The sequence below is a fragment of the Acomys minous genome, assembly GCF_964271855.1.
Source record: "Acomys minous genome assembly, chromosome: 12".
In the NCBI taxonomy this organism is placed as follows: Eukaryota; Metazoa; Chordata; class Mammalia; order Rodentia; family Muridae; genus Acomys; species Acomys minous.
This window is the reverse complement of record NC_140493.1, coordinates 42,366,591-42,375,676: the sequence shown is the minus strand read 5'-3', so window position 1 is coordinate 42,375,676 and position 9,086 is coordinate 42,366,591.

The window sequence follows — 9,086 nt, the reverse complement described above, 5'->3', positions numbered from 1 at the left end:
CAAAGGAAAAACCAACATTCCATCCAAAATGAGTGATGTAAATAGTATGTAAAAACTTAAATACTGGGCTGAATAAAAGCAGGCTTCAGGGGGAAAAAACTGCGTTATTTGATATCATTTAATATAAGGTTTAAAAGCATGCACGAATCTATACATTACTAGCATTTACTTTTATTCAGAGATAGTAGTAAAGTATGTATGAATGGAAATGATAATTGTACAAATTGAGAAAGAGGCCACATTTGGAAAGAGAGGAGTAAGTTAGAAGCTGATATCCTTGTTTCTGCCATATTTATGCAACTTCCTTACTTTAAAGAAAAGTTGAATGCAGCATGGCTTTAGAGTAAGCATGGTAGGGAGCACATGTCTGTTACTTTATATTCTCTACAATTTTCTCTGTGTGAGAACATTTTATAATTGAAAAAACATGATGATGTTTTTCTCTTGCTTAGCAACCTTCAATTGCCTATCAAATGACACCCAAATTCCTTGATGCAACGGCCTTTCTGACTCTGAGCTTGCCAATGGCAGTGAGAGTCTGCAGCTGCTGTTCTAAGACCTATCTCCATCTTGCCGACAGTGCTTAGTTTCTGCTTGGGAACCCCTGGTTCTAGAAACACAGAGCACAAAACCTGGTATTGACTTTGTAGCACATGTTCTTGTTTTAACACAACTCAACTCCCATGTTTAGTCTTGAACTCAGGGAGGGGCATATATGTAGCCAAACTGGTGGCAAGTTCCTTTTCAACATATTGCCTTTTACTTTTAACAAACATGGCTGCAAACATGGCACCTCTGCTAAACAGTAAGCTTTAGCTACCAGGGACGCTGTATCCACTGGCATCAAGCAGTTCAAGGGAGGAGCACAGGAGATGTCTGAAAGCCCTCATGCGCCAGGTATGCAAGTGGATATCTCCGATGTGCACAATCACAATGAGAACTCAATGCTGAGCTACCTAATTGTAAGAGAACGGTAATACAGATTTGCTCAGTGCCCATGAGGAACTAAAAAGTGGTTCAGAGAAAAGGAAGCTAGTTTCTCACAGGTGTGCGAAGGAAAATGCTTAGTTAAACAAAACTAATAGCAGTCAATTTATACCCCCGAGGAAAGTCAGACTAATGAACTGAAAACCCTAAGGGAACAGGTTACAGTGAGACAGACCATATCTTGAAGAATGTCTTCATTTCACATCCTGTGAATGTACTTAGGACACATCCCAATGTACACAGAGTATTAAACACTAATAGAAAGTCCTTAACAAATAGACAATGCTATGTCCACCTGGACCTCACTCACTGCAGGCGCTGAAGCCACTAGAGCAAGCCTAATGTCTCTAGGCATTTTAGGAAATTAAGTGTGTCCCCTCTGTCATTGTCCTTGCCCTATTCATTGTTGCTTTAAACAGACAGCAGCTCTACTTACATTCTTACCTCTCCTAATCTTTAGTAAAATGACGGTGATGATGGAGGTGGTGGTGGTGATGATGGTGATGATAAAAACCTGTTTTATGCATATTCCATAATATTTCATACTGGATTTTGCAAACACTTCTCATCTCTGAAATGCCTTCTGACACATGCTTAGAGTCACACAAAGAAACATTTTTGTTATACAAATAGACACCGAAGTATGTACACAGTGGGTTTTCTAGAATCATTCTTTCCTTCCATTTTTCCAATGGATAGTAAAGATTGGACACTCTTTCATTTATTTTATAAATAGATGAGACTAATCATAAATCCTAAGACTTCATATGAGGACATTTATTTCCTATTGGTAAGCTATAATTAATCTCTCTGTGTTATCTCCTATTTAATGTTTCTGTAATTAACTTTAAATGTGTTTTATGTGCTAAGGACTATGTAAAAAAAATGGAGATGTTAAATGTGTAGAAGGAAGATCGTATTGCTTTTTGTTTTCAGTAAATCTCGAGGTCAAGTAATATATGTATAAAATAGTAATGGAGTAACAGCATCAGTGCAAGGATAGATGAGGTAGCGAGGGCAGGAGTGCTTTGTAAAGCGATACCAAACGAGTCACTGCAAATTGTGTGCAGCTCTGTACTCATTTAAGACAGAGGAGCACATTAATTTACACCTATAAAGAAGGTGGGATTTTTTTTTTGCTGTTCCTTTGTTTTGAAAAAGTCAATGAAATGATTCCTAATGATATTTTGCTATACTCATAGATCTGTGCTTAGCCTAATCATAATTAGAGAGCTGTTTCTCTGGAAGCTGATGGGAGCAGATGCAGAGACCAACAGGCAAACATTAGGTGGAGCTTAGAAGGAGAAAGGGTTGTAGGACCCAGATGGGTAGCGGACAGCAGGAAAACACAAGTCACAGAATAGAATCAAGTAGGCAGAGCTCATAGGGGTTCACAGAGACTGAAGCAGTAATCGTGGGGCCAACATGGGTCTGCACTAGGTCCCCTGCGTATATTTTGTGATTGTTCAGCTTGTGTTTTTGTGAGACTTCTAACAGTGGGAGTGGTAGGTGTGATTGCTCTTGGTGACCCTTTCCTCCTCCTGGGTTTCTTTGTCCAGCTTTGTCATGAGGGTTTGTGCCTAGTCTTATTGCATCTTACTACACTGCTTTCGCTGGATGTCCCTGGGAGGCTTGCTCCTTTCAGGTTGGAATGAAAGATCAATAGATCTGGGGGACAGCAGGTTGAGGGGATCTGGAGGAGTGTAGTGAAGGGAGTCTGTGGTGGGGAAGTATTGTATGAGAGAACAACAAACAAATAAACAAATAAGAAAAAAAGAGAAATAAACAGGAAAGCTATGTGCTTCGTCTCAAGTTTCTCTGACTTTTGCTTACCCTGCTTTCTCCACCCATTGCTCTCCTGCAAAACTTTGTGGCACTTGATGTTGAGAGGGAAATAAATCTGAATGAAGAATCACAGCAAAGCCGTTGATGAATTAGCTTGGAGGAGCTCTTCAAGGTGTCGTTTTTTAAAGCTCTTTGAATGATTGCTTTTCAATGAATCCTTCTAAGAATTTTAATTTTGAGCACTGCATAGACAAATGTGAACACACACACAAATCACTTGCCACCCATCTCCAAGAAAGAGAAGAAAAGTGCTTATGAAGTGAAACACTTCACTTTTCAACTTCCCCAGCTTCCGGTCGGAACTGTAGGTTTCTTTTTATCCTTCCTTCAAAGTCTAGCAAAGTCTAATCGTATAGACCCTATATGGATCTGCATTTGAAAAAGGTGCACAGAAATCATGTTCTCACCATATTTGAGTAGGTAATACACTTTAGACAAAATTTAGTTGGAACGGTTTCTTAGACAAGAGACGTTAAACTGCAGGGGTGTGACAGGAGATAAAAAGCAAGCTTCCTCCCTCAGCTGTTCAGGCATGTTAAGCACCCGTCTCCAAAATCATGTTCCCATCCCCCAAGTTTTCAGATACTGGCTATAAAGCGCCTGATAATTATGTGAAACCATTCATTTGATTGTTAGAAATCCAAGCTGGTAGTGAGGAAAGAGCCAGTGGGAATAGTTAACAGCTATTCTGGGAAAAGGACTATGTAAATGTTTACTGACAAAATTTAGTTGAAGAATTATTCACTGCTTCTTTTCAAATTGGAAAAAAAAAAGAAAAATCAGATTTTTTGAATGTACACATTTATTTAAATTGAAGACAAATGTAATTGAAGATATAACAGTATGAGAAGGAAGCAGCTGAACTTAGGATACAAAGTATCTTTTAATATGCATACAAAAATTTAAATATTCAATAATGCATTGGTAATTATCTGTATAAATAGTTTTTCTTGCTCATAATGGCACTAAAATGATTTATCTTATTATGGTTACTATTAAGTTTGTAGAAAAGATAGGACATTTTAAAATTGGTATTTTAAAGTATTTTGCTAGCATAGTGTAGTGATTTGCAGGAGAAAAATCTGCTTAAGATCATATATTTTTAGTTTTTAGGAAGTTTAGAAAGGCATGACTACTTGTAAACAGAAACACGGTATGCAAGACTATTCTGATACACTAACTGAGATGGCTCAAGAACAAATGCATAAGTAAGTTCAAGATCTCCAATGCACGTTTTAGTGATTTGTGCTACTGCTTGAGCTTTCTTGAGACATGCCATTGAACTAATACCTATATAAAACAGTGCTTTCTTCCTTTATTAAATTTACTCACATTACATCTGATTGTCATTCCCTCTCTCTTATCTCCCAGTTCTCACCCTCCCTCCCTCTTCAGTTCTGTTCCCCTCCCCTAGACCTCAGATGGGGTGGCTCCTCCCCCCAGACCCTTTGATCACAGTCTATCAGGTCTCATGAATTTTAATGAAAGGAATATCCCCCCCCCCCAGGATGATAAATCCTTGTTAGAGATGTGAAGGGGTTAAGTGTTTATGCAGTAACTTCATTTGATACTCTAGCATCCCATTAGGTAGACATATTTTTTAGGCTCCAAAGTTCTGTAGGTGAAGATATTGGCTTAGAAAGGTTTAGTAGCTGAAGCCACCACCACCACCACCCCAATCCCCACTAGAGTACGGAAAGTGAAGTGGCTGGCGTGGCTCCTGAGATTCACATTCATGCACTGATGTTAGCTAACACGTTTGGCTTGTTCTCTTCTGTTTCTCCAAAGAGTGCAGGAGTGACCAAGATCCATGTCACAATAGCAGACAGTGCATGGGAAAAGAAACGGTATCCACTGTAAGTGCTTTCAGGATTTGGATTTTTAAATTTCCCTTCAGGCTGCCCATCTTTTATATTTGCTATTTTGGGTAATGAGGTTGGGCAGAGGTCAGAGTGGCTGAGTTACAATCCTGGGTATCCCAACTTGATTCCTGTTCTTGGTCAAAGTACTCAGTTCTCTGTGCTTCAGTTTCCTCATTTATATTTTACTCCCCCCACTTCTATCTTTTATCCATACCTTCCAAATTAGGAAATCCCAATAATACCAGTCATGAAAGCAATTACGAATTGGTTGAATCCTTGTAATGTTTATTATTGAAGTTTTAAACTGTACATCATTGGCCATCAGCCGCTTTTCTTTCTCAGATATAGTAAAGGTAGCCCTGAGAAACCAACACTGGATACAAGTCCGTGCATTTACTTCTGCATGCCCTCTTATATTGCTACCCATGGGCACTCCCTGGAGCATTTCATGATGATCTCAAATCCCTTGTCATCTTAAATTTACATTTTTCCTGAGTTTGCATATTTCTGTCGCATCCCTTTTGTCACTAATGTACCAAATCCTTATGCATTTTCTGCACTTTGGAATGGTTTCTTAGACAAGAGACATTAAAACCCATGGGTGTGACCGGAAATAAAAGGCAAGTGTCCTTTAATTTCCTCAGCTGTTAAGGCATGTTAAACATTAGTCTACAAAATCATTTCCCCATCCCCAAGTTTTTCAGATCCTGGCTATAAAGGGTCTGATAATTATGTGTAACTATTCATTAAAGGTAGTGGTTTGATCACTAGAATCCAATCCTCTGGTAATGAGGAAAAAGCTATAGTGACCTATTCTGGGCAAAGGACTTTGTAAATGTTTACTGAATACCTTCTATGTATTACACATGGTATCAAATATTTTCTATCTCTTGTAATATAAGATTTAATCTAAGGTGATGCTTTGCTGTAATTCTTATAACAATTGTGTCAAATTGGAATTGCCACTATTTTATAAATAAAAACATTCTAAGAAACTACAGAGGTTAAATTAGACATGACTCCCCTCCCCCATCTTATCAATTTCTTTGTAACAAATTACCCTAACTTCAATGGCTTAAGGCTTAAGATATTTATTACATATAGGTTCTGGCACATAAGATTTGCTTTTTACACGCTTGTTTTCCTTGTGTATACTTCTGCTATTTTTGGTACAATGTGGAGCTGAACAAGGATGCATCTTAGAGTCAGGGAAGATAAGTTTTCAGAAAAATAGTAATCCAGTCCAGTGTTTGCTAAGGGCTTCATACACACAAAGTGCCTTAAAGTTCACATCTCAGTGAAATAGACATTAGTATACTCATTGTATAAAAAAAGCAATTTTCTGAAAGGTGTCTTTCTCAATTTAGAATATCCGTAACTGGAAAAACAAAAAGTCCAACCAAGGCACTCTGGTTGTAGAGCTGTAGTCCTAGTATCTACTTCATAGAGCCTCAGGATTGGCTTGGGAAGGAGTTTGCACACTGGCTGCCATTTTACTTTACTACAGGATGAACATAGTGATTGAAGAATGTCAATAGAATTGCAGTCCTGATGACCATCATAGACCAAAGAAGAAAAAGAAGGAAGAAACTAGAGACAGGAAGAGTAGATGACAGTTAGAAAGGGAATCTAGTGGGAAAGAGAAACCCACTTTACAAAATGACAGACTGTAATCTGAAACAATGATGTCCTCTTATTGAAAACTATCCTTTTTCTCTTGACTTTCAAATTATCTGTTCCATTCCATCTTTATCCTCTTCTTTTCTTATAGACATGACACACCCCAGATACTCTTGCTAATTTAATTATGGCCATGAGACTGGACCAATGGTCTGGCATGGTTATGATCAGCCACTTCCACCTGGATTTTTCTATCTCCTTTTCCTTTCTATGTGACTGATGGCACTCCCAACATGGCACAGCAGCCACATGGTTCAGATGATGCAACCACTACCAGCTCAGACTCCCTAGTTCCTGCACAGCAAAACTCCCTATTCCAATTCAAAAGTTACTGTCATTGTGTTTATCCTTGGGCTAATACATAGTGATACAGTGAAACTCTTGTGTTGATCACTTATATGTTTTGAGTGTATTTATTATCCCACTTTATTCTCAAGTAGTTTACTTCTAATCCTTCTGAAATTAAGAGTATGTACACTAGGTTTATTCTAAAATCCTTACTATTGGATACTTCTCTTTGATACAACGCCATGCAGGGCATTCTGTGAAGTTTTTTTGGACATACCTCGGCATGAAGTAACTATGAGAAAGGAAGGAGCAGGGGAGTGAGGAGGGGGAAGTGAGAGGGAGAGGGAGGAAGAGGCAAGGAGGGAGAGGGGAACCAGAGAAGAAAAAGAGTAGTTCATTTCTTGTCTCAGGATCTTCAAAAAACTGTCTTTCCTCTTGGGAATACATGATGTTCAGTCATGTGTAACAGAACACTGAATTGATAAACTTCAAATATTTTGAATTTATGAAGGCAAACTTTTTTTTATGAGGTTAGCCTGGTGAGTACCTCACATATATCAAAAATTTATGTCAAACACAACAGCAGGAAATGGGTAGGTATATTTTTGACTCTCTAAGAGTACAAAGTAGAGAGGGCCCCTGAAGACTGTCATGAAAACCCAAGAAAGAAGCTTGGTTCTTTTTTTTTTTAAAGAGAGACGTTGACCTAAAAGATGCTCATCAATGCTTTGTTTCATTTCAGTCTACCCCCAAGGTTTTGTTTCTCAGAGTCTATAAAATGTGAGCTCCTTTGGTCATTTTGACAGATTTTTCCAGTACTAAAAATAGCAAGGACTTAACGAACAAATCATGAGGGTCTCTGAAGTGATAGAAAGTTAGCTTTGGGAAATTCTCTGCCTGATGGAAAAAAAGACCATTTTTTACTGAGTGGTTATAGGACTGTCAATGCTTCCTATGGCCTCATCTCCTTGTTCAAACTTATATGACATAAGATTATAGAAGTGTTTATAAATGTGCTCATATGAATTAATGTATGTGTTAACACCTTTGAAAGGAAAAGTGTTTGTTCAGGACCCCATAAATAAATTCTCAGAATAAAGGATATGTATTTGCCTCAGAAGAACAGGGCAGGGAATGAGAGACAAAGACAGGAGCTAGAGGACACAGGAGAAGGGAAAGGGAAGAAGGGAGAGAGGGCAGAGATATTTGTTCTGGAGGACAAAGGATTGCCTCTGGATAGAGAGGAGACAGACATGGCAACATAGGAAAATGCCAGTTTATAAAGGTACAAGGGGAAACCCCATGCTAGGTGGAGGTGTTTAATTTTAATTAGGCATGTTAATTAGGTGAGTCAAAGGGGCCTTTTGATACCTAGACCTCAATACTTTGATAGCTGAACCTTCAGTAGTCAGCCTCAGGAGGAGGAAGTGGCCAAATAAGCAAACAGACCTTGGTGGCTGGCTTTAGGAATGTTTAGCGAGGCAGAGGGAATTGAGGAGAAAGGCAAGACTGTCAGAGCTACACTCACCACTCTTAAGCTGTCCAGAGTCCTTTCAACCTACTTATTTTCATGTGCTTTTTTTCACACACTCAAGAATATGAGAAATAAATATATACTTATTTTCTCTCATAATTGCTTTGGAGGACATTTACTGGCTTCTATTATGTGTACACAGTCCATTTTCTATTGTGGAAACTGCATGTTGTCCATACTAGAGAATGAAAATGACAAGGTTCACTTTCTAAACCATTTTGCTGTCACTTTCATGTGTTCAGTGTATTGAATGGTGCCCTTGTCCAGGATGTATAATAATCATTAAAGTCACAAAGTTATAGACTAGGTAGGTACCTGTTTTCAGGATATCATAGCTAGAAGGTTAGTCACACTTTTTCTTTGATAGTGTTTCACTGTGTAGCCCAAGATGGTCTTGAATTTGGGAACCTTCCACTTCTGTGTTCCTGGTAAGGGACTAGAGGCACATTAATTGTTGGGAATCCACGTTTAATGCAGTAACAACATGAACAAATATTTGCTGTATTAAAAAAAAACTGATCAAATGTGGTGGTGAGAAGAAACATGAGAGCTGACATCAGGAGTGGGATTAGCACTTAGCTAAGTATGGCAGATAAAACATGACCAGTTGAAATAGCAAGAAAAAACTCAGTTTCTCCCATCATTGATTCTAGGAAGCCCCTGAGCCTGTTGTTTAATATGGAAGCAGAAAAGGCTATTGTTGTTGTTCTCACAGAAGGTTTTACTACCAGGTAAAGAAGTCTAATCTAATCTCCCAAAGGATGAGAGACAGTGCTCTTGAAAAGACCAGTTTCAGCTGATCCTCTGAGTCCAACTAGTTGAGAACTTACACCAGTGAAGAGCTGGTCCATTTTCATTTATGTGTTTCCAGCCCAGAAGGCAGATCTTTG